Below are 26,717 nucleotides of genomic sequence, written 5' to 3' on the forward strand. Positions count from 1 at the left end.
TAAAGTTGCTTTTGATTCAGCACTAAAAGCAATTCCTGGAACTCCTCAAGCTTTGCACCAAAATACTTTCTTAAGTGCATAGAACTGTAGAACACCAGTTAATATCTTAGAAGCTTCAAGTATTAACCAAAAACTCATTTTCCTTCTCTTTTCTCTCCCCTTCCCAAAAAACAGAAAACAAATGAGTATTTCTGGTTTGTACAGTCAAATTCTTATAATGCCTGCAACATTTTCAACAAAGGATGAATATAGATTTATGAGAATAATGATGAAAGGAAGAAAGATGATACTTGTTGAGCTTACAAAAGTTATTATCTGAATTCTGTTGTGAATTTCATTCACTTTCTCAACACATTAGACGACTTATTAAATAACTAATTTGACCTAGGGTTTAAAATTTACAATCTGATGAAATATCAGCTACTTTCCCTGAAAATAGGGTAGTACTTTGAGGGGGGAAAATTGACTTTTTTTTTTTTTAAAGAAATGATGCTACTTAATTGCTTTATTTTAAAACAACTCTTTTCCTTCCAATATGTATAGAGTCACTAGAGATGCTGAAAAGGTTCTAGATTTCTGTAAAGCCACAATTTTATGGAATATTTAAGTGGCAGTAATTTGGCTAACTTCATCATTAGCCACGTAAGCATCATTGTCTACTGACACATTATAAAGGCACAAGTGGAATGCAGCCTGGCATGCTGCTGTCTGTGCTGAGTTTTAATAGTGCATCTGCATCATTTTTCCCAGTGGAAAAAAACAGGATGTCGCCTTGTAGGTTTTTTTTTTTTTTAACTACTGTATAATAAAATATAGCCGTAATAAATAGAATCTAAATAAATAAAGCAGATTTGGACTGAATCCATTTTGCCTTCATCACTTAGTGTAGCCCAGGCTTTTAAGTAGTTGTGTATCCTAAATTGGCTTAATTAGATCAAGTTGCATTTGACTTTCTTTGACTGCAGTGAAGTAGAGAAAGATTTTATTTTTATTTGTCATTTAGGTAATATTTTCAGTATATTTTCCTTTGTACTTCACTATGCTATTAACATAGTTTGTCCAGATTGTAATCTAAATTGTGCTTTGATTAAGTTAGTTGACCTCTTAAGCAATTTTTAGTGTTGTTTTGTTGTTACTGTTATTATTTGTATCCCTAATATTGATAATTAAATAGCTCCAAACCAAGATGTTGTACATTGTGAAGAATTTTCACAATTGGCTCTGAGGGTCCTAGGAGCAGGAGTAATGTCTAATTCACTTTTGTAGCTCTGTTAGCTAACCCAGCTTCAGGTTTACTCTGGCTTTGTTTATTGGATTGATTATTGAATGAAAATGACTATGAAGTTTTCTTACTTGAAATCTAAATAGATACAGAAGTTTGCCTTTTTAATGTATTCTAAATTTTCATCCATTTTAGTAGAATGGAGGTTAAAATTACAAGTTGAAATATTAAAATTTAAAAGCTGTTGCCTATTAGTAGGAATTTTGCCAAGGATTAGAAGGAAAAAAAATCAATTTTGAAGGGTGAAAAAAGATTTCAGCCAAGTTTTTCAAACTTTTTCTCTCCTACTCTTCCAGAAATACCTTGTTCATCTTTGATCTTGATTTTTAACTGTAATATGTATAGCTTGCCATTCATACAGTTATAACAGGGATATAATAATCATGTAAGAGGGGATAGGTATATGACTTTTCTATAAAACATGGTCACTTAGATTTCAGTGCTGTCTTGAAGAAATATGCGATGTAAAACTTTATTTTCATTTATAGTTATAAATAAATTTATATTTGCATGCTTTATCTCATATGAATATGAGGATTTAACTTTATTTGTTAGAAGAAAAGTAGAAAAAAAATAGAAAATATTTTTATTTTAACAGTTAGTGTTTCCTTTTATCCCTCCTAAATCCATACTTCAAAGTAAATTCTTTCTATTCAGTAACAATGGACTCTAAATTCAATACCAAGTAAGTTTAAAAAAAACAATATTTTAATTCAGTGATCTCAGTTTTTTTGTGTTATGTTACGTTTTTCGACCTGTTATCTGTGAAAAATACTGTTTCAGTTTTATAGACCTTACTTTTTTAAAGTTGTATTGATTGCTTAAGCAATGCTCATTACTTTTAAAATATCTGTGGATAAGTACTCTTCCTCCCCAAAAAAACCAATTAAAAAAAAATTCTAGTGGACATTATTTGGAAGGAATGATGTGAATTTTCCCCCACCTGGGGACATGATATATAAATAGCTTAAAATGTGGGTTTATGTGTTTTTCTTTTTATGTACATAATTTATGGAAATAAAATAGATGTACTTAAAAGTAAGGTAATCCAGAGAGGTGTGTAAAGTGTATACATATGTATACGCATACTTTAAACTTTATCAAGGGTGTTAACTTTTAATTGTAATACCAGCATAATTTGACTTTATTGATTGATGACCGGTTTGAATTGTGCGTGTGTAAGAAATCAGTTATATAGAACCTTGTTTGGGCAAGGTGTTCTTTGCACACAGAAAACTTTCTGAAAAATTGAGGCAAATATGCACCCAATTAAAGTGGCCAAACTCCAGATGTTTGGTAGTTTGAATTAAACCATTTCCAATGTTTCTAGGTAGCTTTTGGTTTTCCTCAGAACTTTAGGTGTTTGTGGTGGTGGTTTGTCTGTCAGTATGTCAGTGTGCTGTCTCCCCTGATTTCTATTTGAAAGAACTCTATAGAAAATAAAGAATAACTAAGTGTTAATTGAGGGCCTCTCCATGAGTCAAGTTCATTGAAGTTTAGTGCAGTGTGACTTTTTTCTTTTTTCAATGTATTTCCTGATTAAGGATTGTACATTAGATTGATCTGATTTCCAATTGGTGGAGTCTCAAATAAGGCACTGATTACTGTGGCATATAATGCACATCAATTTGAAGATCTCAGTACTCCAGATTTTCTGCTTGAAATCTTATACAAAATGAGAAGTAAAGCTTCATGCAATGAACTACAGGCAGTGTAAGAATGGGACAGAAAAAAAAAAAAAAGAGGAGAAAGCAAAGTAGCAGCGCAGTGGAAATCTGGTATTTGATATGTAAGCTAATCCCTTTTAGTCCTGCAGCCAGATTTTTTTTTTCACTTCTGCAAAAAGCATTTCTTTCTTTCTTTCTGGTTTTTGATCCCACACCCTGCCCCCTGCACAGCTGGAACGTGCCCAACAGACTTTGGCAGAGGTCACTTCTCAGAAGCTTTTTAAACTTTAGTTAGAATACATTTATTGATTTTTTTTTTTTTTTAATGACCAGTGGAATGAGGATTTTTGGAAAAAGCTCATCTGAGATTCAGTGTCTGATTTGGCAATCCGAACTCTCTTAAACCTTTGAGAACACTTCATTAGACGCCAGGTCCTCATATTGAGTAAAACTCTGTGCGGATTCTGGCATATTGTATTTTCCTTGGGACTGATATCAGCTGACAATTTGGCCTCATAGACATGGGAGATGAAAATCATCTTTCTAGAACTGACAGTCAGAAACTCCTTAAGTATAAAATATCCAGGAATTATGTTTTAAAAAATTCATTTGTTAGCCTGCTGAAAATATCTGGTAGTATGAGTTGGCACAATAAATTGTTCTTAGGGAATTTTCCTTATGTGTAATTGTTTGAGATTAATCTGTTTTATTTGTCTTAATCATCCGTGAAAGGAGAGTACATTTTTGTGAACAGAAAACCTGATAATTAAGGATAGGATAATGTTTAAAGAAAAATATCTTTTCAGTGCATTTTAAGGTTTCTTATTTAAATTTCAAACATGAAATAAACACAAGATTTCCTACATCCATAATTCTGAGATAATTCCCATATGAATCAGCAAGTGTACTCCCTGAGTTATTCAGGATGATACTGTTCTAGCACCTGGATTTCAGGTTAGGTTCCGGTGTCTGTTTGGCTGGTGTCAAAGGAGAGGAGATGGATCGATGGTAGACTGTTTAAATAATACACATTGAAAGTTGATTATTATGCATTTTATTTCAAAATTACTTAGAGATCATTTAAATAGCAAATAATTCCATTACATTCAAAATAAATTAATTCATATGCAACTTTTCAAATATACATATGTATAAAGAAAAAGGTAACTATATCTTTTCTTTATGTAATCCATCTTAAAAAAAGAGGAAATACTATGAGTTTTAAAATGTATGTTCAAAGAAGCAGTAGCAATCAGTATCACTTGGTTGAGGTACATTTTAAAAATTAATTGTATATAATTTATGAATTGTAGTTTCCTATTTTAACAGGAATTCTGAGACCCCATTTTTCCTGACTCTTCTGTATTTAAAAAATACTTACTATTTAAAATTTGTAATATTGCTACTGAAGTTGAAACAAATGAACATTGATCTAAATAATCTTCATAAATAAAACTCCTTAAGTACTAAATTATTGTTATATTTTCATTACTTATAATGCAAACTGTTCAAATTATTTTAAACCATTCTGCCATAGACATGTAAACATGTTTTTTTTTAACAGTTAATACTATGTGTTGTAAGTAATAAGGTAGATTTCAGTGTGTTCCACCAGAGAATGTTTATTTTAAATTATAGAGTAGGCAAATTTTATTTTAAATGGAGGAAGCTAGATAACTCCTATTATCATAGAATTTGGAAACTACAATTAGGATGCAGGTATGTTATGTATCATTATAGTTAAAACATAGCCAGTTTTGAGGGTTAAAAACACAGGTTCAATTGGATGGTTGCTTTTTATATTGAAAAGTTGAGAGCTGTTTCTCAGGCAGAGAAAGAAAAGAATGTACATTGTTGAGGAAATAATCTTCCTGGAGGCTCACCAACTCTTCTTGGGGTTAGAGCCACAGGCTGCTGACTACTTGTAATGCAGAAGTGTTAAAGGAGAGCGGGAAGCCCTTCTGCCCCCAGTCATGAATCCATCCTGCCCACACAGAGTCTCCATTATGAACAGTCTTTTTCTAGGTATTGGTTCTAACCTTCAGTAGTCACGCCTGTTGTATATTTGACCATCTTTTCTCCCATCATAGGAAGCTTCTCATTTTCCTGAGAATGACAGAATGCTTGAACTCTTTCTGATGCTGAATTATTCACAGCGGGTTGCATTGTCTCCCTTTTGATAGGGCAGTACCTGTGTGGTTCCTTATGTAGGAACAAGGTAAAGCATGTGAGTCAGTCCCAGGCAAAACCTGAAGAAGGAGGTGCTTGTGGGTATGAAAGCTTTGGCTAGTTTTGTATACTTGGGGGAGAATAATGTTCTTGCTTGTTAGTATCTTTATCAAGGCCAAAGAATACAGCAGAGACAGACCCGTGAAGGAATTGCCTCTTAATTACAGTGCCTTAACCAAGATGAGAGGTTTGGTGTTACAGATGCTGTGAACCTCTGACTAATCAGGACATTACCATTTCTGTGGGGCAAAAAATATCTTTGTGTAAATGAATTACAAACTAAGTAAAAGGCCCATTCTTTGGTTTTGATTTTAATAAATAAATACTGTTCTCTCTGAGGGCGAGAACTTTGTGTGCGCTGTCCTAATCCTAGGTATTAACCACAGAGGCTGTGTATACAGTAGACACTAACTAAGGGTTCTTCCCTTCTCTTCCATTTGCCTACCCTACCCTATCGTATTCTGCTTTATCTTACCCTATCCTAGCCAATCCTATCCTCTGTTTGCAGGCAACCAAACTGACTGTTACCTTAATACATTTCTTCCCTTATCTTGCATTAATTATAACATTTTGATATTCATCTCAACAAAATTTAGCCGTTTATAAGTCAAAATGTTGGGTAATATATTGATTGAGTTTTGAGGATTATTCTCAGTTTTGGATTGTCTGCAATCCTTTTCCCCTAATAAACTATCATTTGTTCATTTGTGTATTATTTATATCTTTTGTAGGTCTGTTGGCTGTTCCAAAAAACATGTTATATTTTTTCCATGGGGAGAAAGATTATGAGTAATTTATTCTAATTTATTCGTGTTAAAAATGAAAATACTAAGGGCTGAAAAAGGCACAGAATTTTTGATAATGTAAAATTAATAGTTAGTGGGAGTGCTTTCATTTTAACATTGGTCTTCTGGTCAACATTACACATTTTTTCCTTTATTATTCCCTTCTTTTAGATAATTTTGCATTTAGTTTGCTCTTTTCTTACTTCCATGTAAGGTATAAGCTTTAGTTATTTGTGTGGGAACATACTTCTTTTCTAATACAGGTATTTAAAATAAGGAATTTCTTTTGAACACTACTTTAGCTGTGTTCTGTAAAATTTGTTTTTTTGTGCTTTAGTTTTCCTTTGGTTGAAAATATCTTAAAATTTCTCTTGTGATTTTTTTTTTCTTTGATGCATGGAATATTTAGAGAAAATTTTTAAAATTTGCAAATATTTAGGGATTTCCAAAATTTGTCTTTTTTATTTTTAGTGTAATTCTATTTTGGTTAGACAACTCATTTTATATGATTTCAGTCCTTTTAAATGTATTAAGATTTGTTTTATGACCTAAGAGTCTAGCTGGAGACAGGGGGAGAGATGAGAAGATTTCTAGGCAAAAATGCCACAGCATCCCCACTGCTCTTTCCAAAATAGAGTAGTTCTTCTGGTGTAAGTACTCAACTTGTTGTATGACTAGTCAATTTCCATAGTCCTGAAACAGTTGTTTTTGGCGATTTTGTCCAAATGGCGATTTTATTGATTTAAAAGTCTTCCCCAAGGTACTCTTCTTTATACAATGGCATGCATTCTTGGGGCCCCAAAACTACCACATGTGGAAAATATGGCACATTTAGAACTAAACTTGGTATTCCTGATTTAAAATGTACCAGGAGTTCAGAGATGTGTTTATGCTCAAAATGTTGAGGATAATTTCATGGGAAGATTAGCCCTTAGCATAATATTAACATGGTAGTCAAAGCATGCAGTTAGAGAAAGTGCAGTAAGTGAGCATTCTTGGATCAAGGGTTTACATTAACAGGCTACCTGAGGAGCCAGTCAGGAACCCAAGCTGGCTGATGGGAAATTCTGTTTAATGAAGTAGTGTCAAAGAGATGTTTATAATGGAAAAAAGGGTATTCATTCTACAGAGGATCTTGAAAGCCAGACTCTATGGAAAGCAATAGGGTGGTTTTTTAGATTACTCAGCAGAAAACCATCATGAGGAAAATGAGGTCTCAGATTACTCTCGCAACTGTTTGCAAGGTAGATTTAAGAGGAGATAGAATAGTGCTCAGGATATCAAGGTGCTATTGCAATATGGCAGGCTGGGGGCCAGTGGTGGCAACATGTAACAGCAGGTGGCCAAACTAAGAGTCAAATACTTTGGATTCTTGCCTTGGCCCCATCACTTGATAACCATGAAAATCTTTATGAGATGCAGCTTTCTAATCTGTAAAGTAGAAATAATTCCCCTTTGCTTGCTTCACATGGCTGTGATGGTTATGGTATTGGGAATAGAGCTGAAAAACACATCTGAATACTCTACAGAGAGAGTAATATGGTAGTATATAATGATGGTTATAAATAAGGAATTAGGGTAGAAAAGATCTGAGGATAACTCATATAGACTAGTAGATGGAGAGCCTGAAGGGGAGTAGTTGGAAATGGCTTGAACATCGTAAGTAAAGAGACAACATTTGAAGGGCTAGTTGAAGTTATGGAGGTGGAATTTCATAAATGCCATTAATGTATCTATAGAGCTTTGTCTCATAAATTCTTAACTTCCAAATAATTTGAAATGATAGATGTGAAGGCCATATACTTCATTTTACAGATAATTAATTGTGGGTACCCCATATTTGTTTAAGTCTAAAAGTGATTTAAGGACTAACACTCATAGGCAAATAAAACCCCACAAAAAAACCTTATAATGATTTCTTCGATTCACTGTATTTCAAAAAAAAATCTCAGTTCTCATTGATCTTTTAAAAATATCACTGTCATCTTAGGCTGCAGACCATCTATTAACTGACACCAGAATGATCCTTTAAAAATATGTTTGTACATAGCACATCTTCATTGCCTCATGATCCTTTCCTGGACAGTTCAGTAGGAGATATCGTCAAATACATTTGGAATTAAAGTCACACAGGCAAAGACAATAAAATGTCTTTTCATCTTAAGTCCAGACTAATTTTTACTGGGATTTCCTGGAATCTCATTTAAATATCAGAATGTGAAGTCACCTTCTAATAGTCATCAGTGTTAGGAAATTCTGAGGTGACTATTTCCTGAGAAATTCATATAAGGACGCTTATTTTCTGCCTTCCATTATAAACATCCGCTTAACATACATGAACAGTAATAATCAGTAAAAAACTATTTGAGAAACTCCAGGGTATAGGCTCTGAATTTGGACAACTTGTATTTGAATTCTGACTTTTCCACTTAGTGTCTCAGAGTATTTATTTATAAAATAAAGATAAAGTTCATACCAACCTCAGAAGACTTTTGTAAAGGTTAGGTGAGAATATAAATTAAGTGTTTAAGTTCTTTAATTTTTTTAATTTAAATGAGGATATAAATTGTTCAAAATTGTGTTTAAATTTTTCAAATATTTTTAATAAATCTTAAAAATATTAAGTCAGGCTTTCTCTTTTTCTTTCTCTCTTTTCCTCATTCATTTCTTATTCCCCATTGAGAATGTAAGTGTAAATTCTATAAGTGATGTTTTTTTCTGTTCAGTTCACTCCTGAATCCACAGTACCTAGGACAGTGCTTGGACAACTGAGTAAACTTGTAACTCTTAAGTGAGGGAAGGAAGGTAGGAAAGAAGGGAGTTACTCTACTTTTTTAACATGCTATCTCAGGATTAGAAAGTTTACCTTGAACATTCATCTTTATCATGTTTTTTTTTTTAACTAGAGAATCAAACCTTAATGTTAAAATATTTTCCATTTTTGATGTCTTATATATGTGTTTGTTTTCATTTTATCTAAAGCATGGTTTAATTTAACTTTTAATTAACGCAATCTAGCGTTCACACCCAAAGTATTTCCATCTAGTTTTCAAAAGCTAGAGTGAATTGCAATAATTTTGAGTGTTTTCTGGGTAACTTTTGAACAGTGATGAAAACATAAACACGCCAAATTTTTATATCCTCCACGAGTGCTTTTCTTCAAAGTAGTCACATCGCTCAAAAATAATTCTAGTAGCTCATTTTAAAAAGCCTTTTTAGACAGGGTTCCTAATTAGAAAAGAAACTCAGGCTTATTATTTCATAGTGATAGAACAATATCATTTGATATGATACCTTTCCTTGCCTTCTATTTGCTTTTCTGTTCCTCTTACCTGTCCACACCTCTTTCCCTTTCCTGTATTTTACCTTAGATCAGGACTTCTTCCTCTTGGGAGGCTCCATGACCCTATGTGTGCTTGTTTTCCTCCGAGCTATCTACTAACTCTTAAGTGCCTTAAGTGGCTGTAATTGAATAAAGTACTGAGATGTTGAATAGAGAAACTAAACTGAAGAACCTCTGTTCTCCTGTATAAATAGAAAAAGAACCCATAAAGAATGTTATGTGAACAAAATCAGAGATACATATAATGGTGCATTTTTGTTCTTGGTCTCAATTTATGTGAGGCCAATACAAACAGTTTCCAATAAATAAATTTAAGTTCTTAACTAAAAAAAAAAAGTAATGTTTTGTTCACCCAGGCAGCATTTTTGAGGCCATATGAGGTGCTTAGTTCTTTAGGGAGGGGTAGTTTAAATTGAAAAAGTGGTCCCAGTTCCTGTTCTCAAGCAATCCACATTACAGTGTACGGTTCAGCAAAATAGAAGAATACACAAAGAGCTGCGGGAGCATCAGGGAAGGTATGACTGGTTCCTTCTGTGATGGAGTGGGTCTGGTGCAATCAGGGAGAACTTTGTGGAGTAAGTCTTGCTTGGATCTCAGAACTTCCTAATGCGAGGAAACAAAGAAAGATCTAAAGGGTGAGGATGTTTGCAGGAGGACCTGTTCTGTCATTGTTCATGCTTGTTCAGATATGTAGAATATTGCAAAAGAGGATATGCTTTGTCTTCAAAAATCAGGAGAAAATACTTTATGTAACGAGCCAGTAGTTCTTAAAGGAACATATTTGATTTGTTGAAAGTATGGTTCTGCAGAAAAACTCAAGAGGTTGATTGAAAAATAGCTTTTAGTTTCCTGTTCAAGGAGTCAAATGTGCCATTCAAACGTGGACTTAGATTGCTCTTGTGGTACAAAACCTCAATAATTGGCCAGATATGGGTAGTCAAATCTCACAAAAAAAATAGTGATTTCCATTGCTTTAATATTTTAAAATTCTCAAACAAAATGTAATGCTTTTATCAGTGAATAGTTTTTCACTAGTTTGCTCACATAAATATCTGATGGTAATCAATAGTGATTCTGTAAAGGAGAATTCAATTTTAATTTTATGCTAATGACTTTCTGCCTGTATTTAATCCCTTATCCCATTTGGGGACAAGAGTCTAGAATAGATAATAGACACTTGTCATTGTTTCGGCACATATATGATTATTTAACCATCTGCTAGTAGCATAATAATATGAATAGCATAATAAATACTAAGTATCGTATTAGTTAAAACAAGTGGTGTTTGTATAAAGCCCTTAAATAGACTCACTACAAAGTTCAAAAATTGATGTGGGCAATTGCAGAACACTTAGAAAACACTGAAATTCCAAACAAAATACTTTGAAATGCTACTCCTTTTTGAAATTTATTTTTATATATTTATTTTTTTAACATTACTCCTTTATTGTAAAATGTCTGGCATATTAATACTAGTTTAATCATAACAGACATAGAAAATATTATGGCAATTTAAAGAAAATGAAGACAAAAAACCTTATAAATTTACCATTTAAATAAACTGTTATCTTTTATTTTTTCTTAATGTTTCTAAAATATGAATTTGTTTAAATTATTGTAATCACAGTCTCAGTATTTATACATAAATACACAGAGCATGCATATTTTTTATGTTTGTGTTTGTGTATGTGTGTATGTATGTATATATAATATATAATAAAGTAGCAAGATGTACTAAGGTATTTCTCATTTTTTCCCCATAGCAGTTCTTGTGATAAAACTGATTAAACACATCCCAGAATCTTAGCTAGAAGTGCCTGTTACAGGAAACTCGAAAATTTCTTGGAAATCTCAGAATTTATTTTAAAAACTTGTATGTTCTTTTAATTGGGAAAACATTTAAATTTCATACCTACCAAATTCATAAACTTTTCCCAGTGAACATTATAGTAAATTAGATGATATAAGAAGATGTGTCAGGTGGATTGAATTTTGTTTTCATAGGTCATTCTGCTGCTATGCCCTAAGCATTGTGGGAAAAAATGTACTTGACAAACAAAAGAAATTCATAAGTTACTCAAATAGTCTTACAGCTATAATCTTAAAGTATGTGTTTTTCTCATCTAATTAAATTTTTTTTTTTTACAGAAATGCTTAAATGTTCAGTAAATTGGAGGAAAAAAACATGGATTTTTAGCAACTGAAGAGAAAATTAAGGTAATTATTAGTTTATTGCTGCCAGTCATGATTGTTAGTAACTTAAAAGTATATTTAATATATTTATATTCAAGTTAGTGTATGCTTTTATGAGTATAATATTGAAAATTCAGCATATTGTTTAATCAGTTACTAAAATGTAATTTTACATATTTTTAGAAATAACATTTCTTTTGAACTAATATGTAAAAATATTTCAAAGTATTTGCTATTGTAAGGAAATATACCGTATCTATAAAATGAATGGGCTACTAAAGATAAATAATTTTAGTAGGATTATACCCCTTTCAAAAGGCAGTTTCTATCTTACTGTCTTAACTGTCTAATTATAGAATAACTATTCAGATTTTTAAAAATTAGTACATGTATACCAAGAAAATTAGTTAAATCATTCTTATTTAGTTCATTCTTTTGCTCTCAATTACATATCCATTATGGTGAATATGAATATTAGGAAATAAAATTATGCATTTTATAGACCAAGCAAATTCTTTTCAAAAGTAATGTTTTTATTTCAACATAAAAGACTTAAAGGAATATAATGTTAGGCCAGTACATGTATTTGCATCTTCTTCAGCAAATCACTTAATAGTAAGACAGGTCTTTATATTAGTCAATCAGAAGTAAAATTAGAATTTTCTTTCTTCTGGAATTTACTGAAGTTAATTTCTGCAAGGGGACTTTGTAATGTCTAGAATGTAAATTATTGTAGATATTCAGCTTGAAATTAGAAATATCAACTTTCTTATTATTTTCCTTCATATTAAAATAATTCATGTTTATTTGATTTTGAATTATTGCTGTAATTTATATGCATTAAATTTTTTATAAATCTATATTCAACTATTCTGTATTTTTCTTTAACTCTAAGAGTACTGAGTGATTTAAGACTACCAAAACACTGCATTCTCACTATTGTAGGTACGAAATTTTCCAATCGATACTCCTTCTTTTTGAGATTTTTGCCTTAATTTCTTTGTCACAGCTTAGTTCTACACATTCATTCATTTATGCAGGAAAATAATATGATTTCTCTCTTCCAGAGTAGATATGATTGAATCTACTTTATTTGTATTTAATAGCTTATCCACACATTGACATAAGTTTTGCAGACATTCTTTTATTACTTGAGTGAAATGAATTTTTTGGTACTTAGTGCTATAAATACATTCAATTAACAAAAACTGGTTGGTTCAATCTTTTTTTTTTTTTTCCTTTAAATTAAGCCAAGTAAAACTTAGATGTGCCTGCTCAGGAGAAATTGAATTCTGGTGGGAAAGATATGAAACTCTATAGAAATTATTATATGCACTTTAAAAGAGTCTATGACAAGCTACTAAGGAAACAGTGGTGGGAGAAGTTCCCTTTTGTTGGAGGCTCTTGAAACCTTCATGGAGGCTGTGGAATTCACTGAGGGGGTTGCTCAGGCCAGGAGGGTGAGGTCATTCATTCCAGGGCAATATAATAACTTGTGAAAGGGCACATCAAGGAACAGGGGATGGCCATTGATGGATTGATAGTTCCGTTGTGACTGATGGATTACACAGGTGGTGGAACAATGTCAAGAGATGAGTCTGGAAAAGTAGATTTGGAGCAGTAGTATGTCATGTTTGCCAGATGAAAGCTTTATTTTCCAGCCTAGCTGTCTCTAGAGTGTTAAGGGTATCCCGAGTCTTGTGAGAAGAAATGTTCAGAACCTTTCCTGATAATTTTTTCATGAAAAAGTATAAGAAAAACGAAGAGCTTATAATATTCAATATAGTGAATACAACTGGACCCCCAAGTGTGAAGTTTAATTATAAGCATTTTTACAGTGTTAAATGATAGGCAGTGTTGGTGTCATAGTTTTTAAGTGAGATACAATTCATAAACCATAAATTCACCCTTTTAAAGTTTTTAGTATAGTCACAACGTTCTATAGCCATCACCACTATCTAATCTAGAACATTTTTATCATTCCTACATACAACCCCACATCCATGAGCAGTTGCTCTAAGTTTCTCCCTCATTCTGATGATTTACCATATACATGGAATCATACGGTATTTTTTTTGTATCTGCCCTTTTCATTTAATATAATGTTTTCAAGTTTTACTCTTGTTGTGTGAATTAGAACTTCATTCTTTTATGCATGAATAACAGTATGTTATATGGATAAATCACATTTTGCTCATCCATTCACTAGTTGATAGACATTGGAATTTTTACACTCTCTGGCTATTAATGAATAATGCTGCTATGGTCATTTATATACAAGTTTTTGTATAGGCATATGTATTCATTTCTCTTGGATACATACCTAAAGTGGAATTGCTGGCTTTTATGAGAACTGTGTGTTTTACCTTTTGAGAAACTTCCAAATTGCTTTCCAAAGTTGCTGTACCATTTTACATTCCCATCAGAAATGTATGAGTGTTTTAATTGTGTCATGTCCTTGCCAAAAGTTATTATTGTCATTTTGATTATAGCCATCCAAATGGATGTCAAGTGGTATCTCATTGGATTTTGATGGCAGTGTTTGTTTTTAAGAATATTTTAGTGTACTAATGTTACATGTGTTTGGATAAGTGCATTAAGTGGAATTACTGTCAATTTTAACTTGCCTGGTTCTCATATTTGGACAATATATTTTATGAAGTGTTAAATAAAATTTACAAAATGAAGATTATTTGATTGATACAAGCATAAGTCAATAAAAAATGATAGAGCTGGCATTTCTTCTATCCCTGTTAGAGAATATTTTCGGACTCATTATATAATTAAACAGTGCTAATCTCAGATTTAATAAGGATAGCAAAAACTTAAAACTACTGAAATGATTATGAAATAGGGATTGATCTCTTATATCATAAGTGATTAAACTCATCCTGAGAGCATATTTATCTTGAGGTATAATTTAATGATAGTGCATAGCATCATTAGTAGCAAGAATTTTAATAACTTAACATCTGGAACACAAATGCATATACCTCTTTAGGTTTTTCAGCAAAGTTTAAAGTCATACTGAATCTAGTCATCTACAAATTTCCGCTAAATTTATGATAAATGTTTATAAGCCTTATTTGAAATTTCCTGCAGGGAAAGAATGAAATCATTGGAGAAACCCTAGTTCTTCCTGCTGTGGTAAAAAAGGTCGAAATCACACAAGATAAATTATATGGCAGCAAGTAATATTGTATTACTCCATTAGCAAGTACAACGGTACTTCGTTGGAAGATGACATTAAACACATTACTTTAACCAGAAAAAAAGTATTAGAACAAATTATACACTATGATGGATTCACTTTACCTTTGGACAAAAATGTATGCATTTCCAGCATGCATCAGTTTATGCTATTTGCTGGATTATTTTTTTAAATCAGGTTTATTGATATATAATTTATGTATAGTGAAGTCACTTTTTAATGTATAATTCTGTTTTGACACATAAAGTCGTGTGAGGGTATCATCAAAATCAAGATAGAGACCATATCCTTCACCCTCAGAAGTTCTCTTGTGCAGTTTTGTAGTCATTCCCTTCCACCTCCATCAGCCCTGGGAACCTCTAGATTTTTCTTTAACAATAAAATATCCCCCAAAATAAATAAAACAAACACTTGAGAGGAAGAAGCAGATTAGAGAGGTCAAGTTTTGAAGACAAATTCTCTGTATGATCTTCTAAGTGTAACTTATGTAGACTGAAATAAAATCACACGAAGTGAAAGTTGTGGGTTAAGTTTTACTTGGGGCAAAATGAGGACTATAGCCCAGGAGACAGCATCTCAGATAGGCCTGGGGAACTGCTCTGAAGTGTTGGGGGGAGCTCAGTATATACGTGATTTTAGTGAAGGGGATACATGCAGTCAAGCACACATTTAGACAGAGTCTTGCTGCTGGTCACGAGGAGCAGATGTCACTGTTAATGCTTTTAGTGCTTTTCTAGATACGAGGAGATGCAAGAATTTGGGATCATAAAATCTTCCCCTGAAAATATCTAACTATCTGAAGGCCTGTTCAGCCAGTTTTCCCAGAGCATAGAGGGCCTCATTTCCTGATCTCCACCCTGAACTCCTTTCAGGGAGTGTTGGAGGTCAGTGGCTGCAGTGGCTTGTGATTTAATCCAAGATGAGGTAGGTGGCAAGTGCCAGCATGATCCAATCCTTATAGAGGCAGATGGCAAGTGTCAATTTCTAGTTGGCACTTATACTCTCTGCTTCATTTTCCTTCCTAGAAATAAGGGGTTTAACAAAATGCTCTACCATGTGTCATTTAGTATACAGCTAGATTTATCTAAGCACTTATAAACACTTAGTGTTTTTACAGTAAATTATAGTTTCTTGAACTTTGAAAAAAAGATATATTGGAGAAGATATATTTTCCACTGTAAATGACCTCTTAGAATAGATTCAACCACAAAGCATGAAATCAAAATTTTCAAAATAATAAAGCCAATTCAGAAACATCATGCTCACACAAGTTTTGGTTAATGGCTCCATTCTTCGAATTCCTTAGGCACAAATGCTTGGAGTGAATCTTGACTTTTCTTTCACATCCTTTGCACATTTGTCAGCACAATCTCTCTGACTACTGAGCACCTCCTTGTCTCCTCCCTCGGTCCAAATCACAGTCCCCTCTTGGCTGGACCGTTACAAGTCTCCTTTTTTCCTGCTCCACTGTTTTCACTGTGCAGCACTCAGAGCTCTGTTCTATCTTCAGCCTCCTGCACACTCCAGCTGCCCTGGCTTCATTGCCATTTGCTGAACACAGGAGGCCTCTCTCCACTGGAACCTTAGCCGGTGGTCCTTCCACCAATCACACTCTCCCTAGTTACTCCCATGGCTTATATCCTAGCCTTCAAATATCCTCTTCGCATGGTAGCCTTCCTTGAACAACCTGCTTGAAACTGAACTGCCTACGGGCACCCTCTTTCCTCCTCTCCTGCTTTATTTTTCTCTGGATCACATAATACCACATTATATACAATTCTGTTTATTGTCTCATTCCATCAGTTAATATATTCTAATTTTTTTCTCTTTAAAGCCTCCTTTTAATTTCTAATTTTATGTGTCTTTTTTATTGTACCACTGGTCCTGTGTATGGATTTGGACATTAGAAAGTTACTCTGGAGGCAGACAGTGTGGATGACTGTGTGACCAGAGGCAGGAGGATTATGTGGAAAATATTTACAATAACTCAGGTGAGGTATAATAAAGGTCTGGTTTAAAGCAACAACACTGGGGATTGAGTGTTAGTAACACATTTGAGACAGCGTTTAAAAGGTAAAATTGACACGTCTTAGTGACTGATTGTATTTGAATAGTGAGAGTTGAAGTCACAGTGGCACAAGTCTCAGGCTTGAAACTGGCAACCCCTTGGGTGGTGGCACCATGCACTGAGCCCTGGGTAGTTGGGGAGCAAGGGTTATTTGTGTTGTGTTTTTATATGGAATGATAATTAATGTTTTTACAGAAATAATAAGGATTTTTTTTTGCAGAAATAACATCCAAAATTGGGTGTTAATTTTTATCTCTATGTAGGAATGATCAGTACAAATACAACACCTTAAACTGAAGGTCATTAATTGTCTCACTTCTTTACCCATTTGTTTATAGAAATTAAGAAAAAATATTTTGGTTTTGTTCCGAATTATTTTTTCTAATTAATTTCAAAACCACAGTCAGAAAGTGTGGGATGTAAAAACTGGCCAGAGGCAGAGTAAAAAGCACATTCATTATTCAGACAGTCATCCCTGCTTATTCCATTCTTGGAGATACAGTGGCTGTCAGAATCTGTCAGCTGTATAGTTAGTGCCCTTCGGAATTTACATGCATAAATGGTGACCTTTGCAAATTTGCATAAAGATAAGTCTGGCATTTGAATTGATAGCTGCCAGTCAGTTTTGCAAAGCAAAAGTTGTCAGCCACGATTTAAACCACAGAATGGGCTGTGAAACAGGAATAGCAAGTAGAGAATATACAAAACAACAGTAATACTTACTTCACCAAAACAAAAATGCAGCCTACTTTAATAGATTTGTACAATGGCTAAAAAAGTTATAACCAATTACTGAATATCCTTGGATCAGTATTTTTTTTTTTTTTTGGTATATAGCTTTTCTCTCATTTTTGGTTAAACTTTTTGTGTGTAAAAATATCAAAAATTTAAAATTTAGTCATTTAAATATTTATTAGATTTTATATTATAAAATCAATGTATACTCGCTCATTATAGAAAATTTAGAAATATTACAGAGTTAGAATATTAATATTATTCATAACCCTACACACAGAGAAAGCCATGGTTAATGTTTCAGTGTAAATTCTTAGTTATCTGTTTAAATAAATAAATACACATAAATATTCATAGCTTCATATATGGGCATATTCTTACTAACATTGTACTGTTTTTTACTTATCGTAAATACTACTGAGATCAATATATATTTTGGCACATAAGCGATTATTTCCTTGAATAGATTTTTAGTGGTGGAATTATTGGGTTTCAGTTTATGACTGTAAAGCTTTTAATATACGTTGTTAAAATGTCCTTCCAAAAGGTTTCACTTTCATAAGCTGTCAAATTTACCTGAACACTCACATTCTTCTTCTAATCATTTTCTCATGTTATATTTTAAATGTTTGATGAAAGCTTGCCATGTAGGGAGTGTTGTATTGAAATATATGTAAGGCAGAAAATCATTTTCAATTAAAATATCTTTTTCTTTGATTATTGTTACCAATTTCAATTACTGTGTGTAGTAGCATGTCATGACCATTTACCTCACCCATCACCCTAACTTCAGAACAGTGCTGAGTAACTAAAACTAAAGTAAAAAAAAAATTTTTTTTAAATCTTCGAGCATTCAAAATAATTATACATAAATTGTTCAAAAGGACAGACACTATCAGAGGAAAAGTTTACCCTTCATCACCTGTCATTTTTTGCAGTACATCCCTGCCTATTTTAAACACCAATGTCTCTTCCTGCTTTGTCAGACAAGATAGTGACCACTGTAATATTGGAAAGCAACCAGACCTCCTTTAGTTTCTCCCATCTTGAAAATACCTGAACATGTTTCTTAACTCAGTACATTAAACGTAAAACAAAAAGATGAGTTGAGAATAAACTGTGAATGGATATGCAGTGTTTTCCTGACATAATAATAATAATTTGGACATATTATGGAAAGTAAGCTACCCAAGTCAAACCTCTAAGATGATTGGATATTCACTTTCCATTATTTCTTATTTTTATGGATAAACCTGAACTAGCAGTGCCCTGGACAGAATCCTGTGTCCTGATCCTTGTTCTTGACCAGATCTTCTTTACCTTAAACTATCCAGTGCTCCTCTAATTTACAGCATTGAAAATACTATGACGGTTCAAAAAAGACTGCTCCTTTCTGCCAGAATCAAGGATGATCTGTTGAATATAGAGAGATCTGCTGCAGACCATAAATATTCATAGATTGAGGTTTGTGCCATAGCTGAAAACTAAAAATAGTTCATTATTGACTATTGATTTTATTTGTTTTTTGCAGGAGAGTGATTGGTTATACTTTTTTAATTGAGTATACACATTTAAAATTTTAAAATGTTTAAAATTACCCATTGTAAACACTTGAGGAATTTTATCAAATGTATATACCCATGCAACCATGACTTTTATTTTTCAGTCTGTATATCTGTCTGTATATCTGACTGTCTATCTATGCTTACAGCATTTGTTTTGTTTTTGGTATGCAACTCTGAGATTTAAGACTTGTATAGAATTGTGTTTTTATCACTACATGTAGGATACAAAAAGATTTTATCATCTAAAAATTCCCTCATGCTGCCCTTTGGTAGTCATTTTCTGCTTGTGTCCCTAACCCCTAGCAACCACTATTCTGTTCTGCATTTCTGTATTTTAAGATTTTTTTAGAGTATCATATAAATGAATTGTACAATAAGTAGCCTTTTGAAGCTGACTCCTTTTACTCATTATAATGAGGATTATGAGATTCATCTTTGAGTATATCAGTAATTCACTCATTCTTTGTTATTGGGCAATATCCCATTGTATGGATGACTCACAGTCATTTATCCATCCAGTTGTTGAAGACATTTGGGTTGTTTCTAATTGTCAGTCAAAATAAAGTTGTTTTAAACATTCTTATGCAGGGTATGTGTATTTGCGCACGCGCGCGCGCGTGTGTGTGTGTGTGTGTGTGTGTGTGTGTGTGTGTTTATTTAAATAAATTTTTATTTCTCCAGAGTAAATACCTGAGAGTTGGGTTTCTGGGTCATGGTAAATGTATATATTATTTTTTTTATTGTCTCTTTTATATTTCTAGCTGTATTTCCTGTTTCTATCTTATTTATATTTTAAGTGACATTGTTACTGTATAAATTTATGTTGTACAAAAAGTTTAATTCTTCAAGTGCTAGGTTAAGGTGTTAATTTTTTAACACTTTCTTAACTATGACAGGAACTGCTTTTATTAGTCTCTGAATTTAAGTAGAAAAAAATTACATCATCCAAGTGGAAAATGCTGCTCTCACGAATTTTCCTTCTGAGATATTTTTTGCTTATCTTTGAAAGTGTGCCTTATTTCCTTTAGTAAATGATTCCCAAACAACTAACCACAGGAACCACAGCCTAACTGTTTCTGCATTGAATACGGTATTAACTGTTTTATCTAACTAAAGCACTTTTTACATAGAAAAGATCTTTATTGAGGAAAATCGTTTATAGTATGTTCTAACAGATTGGATCATCTAGCATTCAAGACCAGCAGATTAAAATCAGCAAATTATAAGAGTAGAAATACTAAAAACTAAATACGGATCTTACATTTCATATTAAGACTGGGGCCCAAATGAACATGGAAAGGCATCATAAAAAATTTAGTAAGTATAGCAGTCTGGATCTGTTTTATGTCAGAGCGAAGTTTCCTTATGTGTCTAAGAGCTTTTGAATTACACATATTTTACAAATGGGGTTCTGATTAGGAACAACTCTAGATCAGGTTACCTTCCCTCTAGGCCTGGCCTTGCTGTTAACTTGCTGTGAGATTTAGGGCACATCATATAATCTCTCTGGATTGTAGTATTCTCATTTGTCCAATTAGTGAGGATAGTACTAGATTATCCATAAAGGGCCTTCTTACTCTTAAAAAAAATAAGATGCTGCAATTCTGTCGTGATCTTGGGTCACTGAGAAGAAAAAGGCAGTTTGCATGTATTTAATATACTTTGTCAGAAGGCAAGGATATATACAATACATTTTAAAAGACTTAAAAAATATATATAACTTTGAAAAACAGTTTTGGTCTTTGGAAGAAATCCACTAAATTTTCAGAAAACTTGACTATTATGGGATCATTAATTACTCTGCTATTTTTCAAAATTTTAATAATTAAAAGAATTCTTAGATTTTGTTTCATATTAAGTATTTATATGAGTAGAGTAAGTATAAATTCATATCCCCATTTTTAGTATTATGTGTCTTTACTGAAAATTATATTTTTAATTTTTTCAGAATTCCTGATATCAATTAAAATGTGTTGGATGAACTTCTCACCTTAATTCTGAAACAAAGGGTTATAATAAACTCTCAATTTTTTTCAGAGTAAATATGATTTTTCTAAATAATTTTAATTATGAGAATAATCATAATCGTGAGAAGAGGCTTTGAAAGTATCATCTTTGGTTACATTGGCTTAATGCAGAATAACTATTTCTCCGTTAGTAACACATTTCAAATGCTAAAGAATGTCATCATAAATCTTGACTAAAGATTGAAACAATTTTAATTTATTTTTTAAAAATTATGTATTTAATACCTATTATATTAGTTTCTGGTGCACAAAAGACCGCTGTTATGTTCTGGAGTGATGGTGCCCTGACCTCCAGAAAATCACAGGTCTAGTTGGGGACACAGAAACATGTAAAACTAGCTATGTTATAATGTGCTAAATACTATAAAAGAAACATTAGAAGAATGGAGTAATTAATTCTAAATAAAAAGCCTTAGGCAAGCTGTGCAGAATTGGTGGTATATGAAAAGGATTTTAATACTGGAGAACAGAGAATGGATATTCTAAGAGAATGGATATTCTGAGTATTCATTAGTGAATATCCTGTTCTGGGGGCATATAATTTCCCTGGGTGATAGAGTTTTAGGTAAAGGTGCTTGAGGAAATTTAAGAACATTAAAAGTCCCTTTTAATATTGTTATGTATTTCGGATAAATCCAGTTGTACAGGTATTACTGCGATGTTTAAAGAACAGCATTTCTTGAAAGTGTGAGAGTTGCATTAAAGGTAGGAAATAACTATCAGATAAAAATCACGAAATAGCCAGAACCGATTCTGTATACTTTTTGCAAAAACCAGTACTCTTGAGCACTGATGAAATTTCAAATGCTGAACTCCCTCTGCTGAATTTTTACATAAACCTTTTAAATATATATCTTTAGAACTTATTTAGCTCAGGAGGACTATGGTTTTTTCTTCTTTAAAACATAAATTTTACACTCAAAGTTTCTTTTATAACTTTCTAATCAATCTAGTATACATTATATGCATTTTTTCTTGAGTCCTAAGATGTGTCTGTGGAAGTGAATTTTATTGCTTTAGAGAAAAAATGAAATAAAGAAATTGGATTTCTGGGTTTGGCTTAGTGCTGCCTTCAATGTTCTGAGAACAATAATGCAATTAGCTAAAATGTTTATCCACAAAATTTAATTCCTGGGGAGTAGCTTCTCAAATTGCTTCTTACAAGTGTAATGGAAGCAAGCAGTTGTTTGCTGGCTTTGTTGCCAAAAATTGTAAATGGCTAGATTTTTGTAAAACTTGGTGGTAATGCATATATAATCATGTAAACTCTCCATTGTCAGTTTGAAAGAGAAAACTGAATTTTGTAGATAAACACTTTTCGTTATATTGTATCTCTGTTCTCAGCCATGAGTGAAGAAATCTTTGATGTTATTAATTACTCCACAAATGAAGTTTTTAATAGACTTCTTTTTCATTTCAATTTAGTTTCATCCTTGATTAAATATATTGAATTAGCAAAATTTTTGGATTATCATTTTTATGGATATCTAGTGATAAGCAGTTGAAAATGGAAGTTTGATATTTATCCTGGGCATATGTAAATATCCAAAGAAAGTGAATGCTTCTTATCATTACACCTGTATCAGGAAACACTGTAGCAATAATTCCCTCTGATAGTACCTTTAAAAAGCATTGCTAATAGGAAAAGAACAACGTGTATTAGAAAACTTTTGCTGTAAATATAGCTTCTGAAAAGTTATCCCTGAGCAAAAGGCTATGCAGATTATTTCTAACAACTTTGCCTTACTGTACTGTTATTTCAGGTGCTTTCTATCTCAACTGAACTGTTTCCAAGCTGCAGTTAAAACATACCATTAGGTTAATCCTATACAATAAATATAATAAAAATATGAGGGTTATAATAGGTTATTAAATCCACTAAGCAAAATATCACAACAAATTAAAGCTTTCATTTAAAAAATAGTCAATTGCAGCCCATTTGTTATAGATAAGTTGTATGATAAGATAGCTAAAAATATTTGAACTGGCATGGACTTCAATATAATGCTAAGAAATAGATTTAATATAAAACAGTTTGCAAAACATTGATACTGGTATGGAGGTGGGTAGCTCAACTGTTATTTTAGAAAGAGTAACACTAATTGCCTTTTTATCCCATCTTCTGATGGGGCATCTTGTGCTATTAACAGACAAACAAGGAATAATGAGCTAATGGAGTCTCCACCAAACTATTCACCATCAGTTGAAGACCAAATCTGAATTGAGATCATTTCCAAATTGCATTTACTGTAGTCAATGTTAGCTAAAGAGAGAAAGGATTTATTGTGAAGTGCTACTTACATTATGCCTTTCACTCAGATGCCTGACACATTTCCTGTAGGTTTTGAGATCCAGTGACAAAGTTCTTTTAACTTTAGCTATAGCAGAAAGTAAACTTCTAACAAAGTTTAAATTAATGAAATAACATTAGATTTGTTCCTCATTATGTATATTCATCTTTAATATATTTAGAATGCAAACTCAATTATAATGCTGGCCCATTCTGCCATTAGTGATAATAAAGTCTTTAAAGTAAAAAAAAAAAAAAAAAAAAGCATTTTTTACTCTCTTTGATAGTGCCATGGATACTTTTAAACTTAAAAGAATGCACATATATCAAGTTACATGACAGTATTTTTATTATGTTACTCTGGAAGGAGAGATTCTTATTTTGACTTAGACTGGAAATTTGCTATTGCCATCTTGACTCATTTGAACTGAGTTCTTGAGTATTTTATTATTTGAAGGATTTTAATTTCTGATAAGATACTGTATAGTAAAAATACGAATGAAGAGTAACCAACATTCTTTTGGCTTTCCCAGCCACTGCCTTTTTCTGTCACATCAAAGTTTAACTCATCCAGGAGGAAAATCTTTATTGTTATATTGATGTATATTCTGGTTATTATAAATCTATGTGTTTTCCAGCTAATAAATTAGTTTATTAATTGACACCAATAACTTGTATTGTACAGGGCTTTGACTGGGGTTTTTGATATTTCTCACATTCAGATTCACAACTCTTGAGTGTCTGTGATGTCCCAGGTCCTTAGAAACATATTTTCATGTACTTTGTTTAATAATTCATTGACCTAGTAAGGAAGAGATTATTGAATTAACCACTGAGAGGAATGGAAATTTGACTTAGTAGAATAAAGTTTTACATTTCATAATCAGTTTCCTATAAATTAAGCCTGTTAAAACTGTGAAATAATATGTAACAACAATATTAATGCAGTTTCTAGGAGTTCAGTCATATAAAAATGTTATTAAATCATTACATCATCATTTAGTAATGATTACAGAATTATAGAAAGTTAGGATTTTTACACAACAAACTTTTTCTTTCTTGCATATTAATATAGCCTCTGCTTTTTTCCCCTCTAATAATTTTTCCTTCTTGTTATTCTCGTGGAACTTTCTGAATTTTAAATAATTTTGCTAAAGAAATTAAGGAGCAGAACAGATGTGACAGAAGCAGAGTGACCTTTTGTGTCTGTAGTCTGATCAGCAGTAAAAAACAAATAGTCAAAAGATACTTAAAAGGGAAATGGAGCAAATGCAGGGATATAAAAACATGAAAGTATGTGTGTGATCTTTGGAGGTTTTGCTTTTTAACTCCTTCAGGGACCACCTTAATCCTGCAGGGAATCGTGTATTTCACAGCATCTTTCTGCCTCTCAATTCCAGGTTAGCAGAGTTGTCTGTTTCCTCACCAAGTCTTCCTCCTTCTTTTGCACCAGTGTTTCTAAGATGCTGGTTGAGACTAGTCCTTTTCTGTTCCTTATATTTTCTAAGTGCTATGTGTGAGTATCTATCTTGGGAAAATTTGAATAATTGCAGGAGTTGCTAATCTCCAGTAAAAATTTTGAAAACAGTAACTGGTCTTTTCAGGTTCCAGAGGGGTATGTCGAATCTCTTATCTCTTAAGAATCATTTCTTCAAAGAAGAGATTATAAAGCTTAAAGATTCTACTTCTCTGTATTTTACTCTGAAGATGGTTTGAGTGTATAGTTTTAGAAACAGAATAGGTCAGTAATAAATCGGTCACTGGAGAGCAGTACCAAACCGTATTTTGAACTGTGAAGTAAGTAAATCTGAAACTTGAAAGTTCCGGAGTGAACCATTCTTCATACTATTTTAGAAGTCTTTATCACACCCATCAGGCTGGATTCTGAATGATGAGTAAAGTGATATCAGTTTTGAAGTATTTTATTTTGCCTTGAGAAAAAAATTCATTGAACAATGTTTCACTGAAACTGTAATCCTGAAAATTTGTCAGTGCCCTTTGTGAAATGTCTAAGAATTAAAATTAAGGAATAGTTGAAATGAGTGTGATAAAATATCATTTATTAAATAAGAAATCAACCTTTGAAATTCTAAAATTCCATACAAAATATGAGATTTTAGCTTTGAATTTTGGATTTTGATTGATTGAAAGTATCTGTATAAGCAGACCCTTCATTAGCTGTCAGGGGGTGAGAATTACTAGTCTCGGTAAATGTGTTGACAGTAAATGGTACCACAGTTCAGCTTGAACAGTATATTTTTTTAATTGAGATAAATTACCTTACCTTTTTTCTTATCTGTTAATACTTAAGACATGGCAAGAAATTTCATAAAGTCATCATCTGGACTTGGTTAGCAAGTTTAATTCATGATAATTCTATCCATCAACCTCACTTGGTTTCAGTAATACATAGTAAAATAACATCTTATTTTCTGCTTTTCCTGGCTTTCCTAGGTTTGCTGACCATTCCACCTTTATGGCTTTCTCTGTACCTTTGTCCTCTAACACCATATGTGGAACCTCTGGTATAGAACACTTTTTTAAAAATATGTTTGACTTCCTTGCTATACCCCTGAAATGAACTAACATATTCAAAGGATCTTTCAAAATCCAATATTTATTTAAATAAGAAAATCAGATCTGATGTAGAGAACATTTTAAAAAAGGAATCCTCTCTTCTTCTTTTTCACCTCTTCCCTTTGCCATGTGATTTTTCTCCTTCCACAACTGTCTCCTTAACCCCTGGTCCCCCTACACACACACACACACAGACACAGACACACAGACACAGACACACACACACACACACACACACACACACACACACACACACACACACACAGAGTCCTCAGTCCTTTTCTCTCCTTTATTCTTTGTTACTGCAAGGAAAGAATAATGTATACTAGGGTTACTTAAATTTATTCACATATTCTAATTAGAAATAAAAGTACTGAATGAACCATTTATAGGACAGGACAATCCCTTACTTGTAAGAAGAAAGTATATGGAAATAGAAATTCTCCATAGAGTTATACATCACTGAAATTATTATTCATTCAACTGTCAACATATTTGAAGATAAAACTGCTTACTTCAGTTAGTAGTCAGATTGTTACTAATAGACAAATAACATTAAATGAACTGTGTGAAACTTCCAGGAATAGATTTTTTTTTATATTTTTCATAATAGGAATTAATATTAATTAGTCAAGGACATTGCTGACTAATTTGGCACTGATTTTGAAAGTATGTTTTTATGGCTAAAGGAGAGTATCTTCCATATGAAATGAAAAATCATAGAAGTCATATATTAGACAATAAT

The 26,717-nt window shown here is 32.5% G+C and overlaps 1 protein-coding gene across 10 annotated transcripts in view; it reads left to right on the plus strand.

Moving 5' to 3' along the window:
• Nucleotides 1-26,717, plus strand: part of ADGRL3 (adhesion G protein-coupled receptor L3) — an 822,802-nt gene that overhangs the window by 151,362 nt on the left and 644,723 nt on the right. For all 10 annotated transcript variants that reach the window (XM_074344099.1, XM_074344100.1, XM_045504712.2 and 7 more), the window contains exon 2: nucleotides 11,455-11,523. The gene's annotated coding sequence lies outside the window, so the exon portion shown is untranslated. The remainder of the gene's footprint in view (nucleotides 1-11,454; nucleotides 11,524-26,717) is intronic.

This window comes from Camelus bactrianus, chromosome 2 (genome assembly GCF_048773025.1).
Source record: "Camelus bactrianus isolate YW-2024 breed Bactrian camel chromosome 2, ASM4877302v1, whole genome shotgun sequence".
Classification (NCBI taxonomy): Eukaryota; Metazoa; Chordata; class Mammalia; order Artiodactyla; family Camelidae; genus Camelus; species Camelus bactrianus.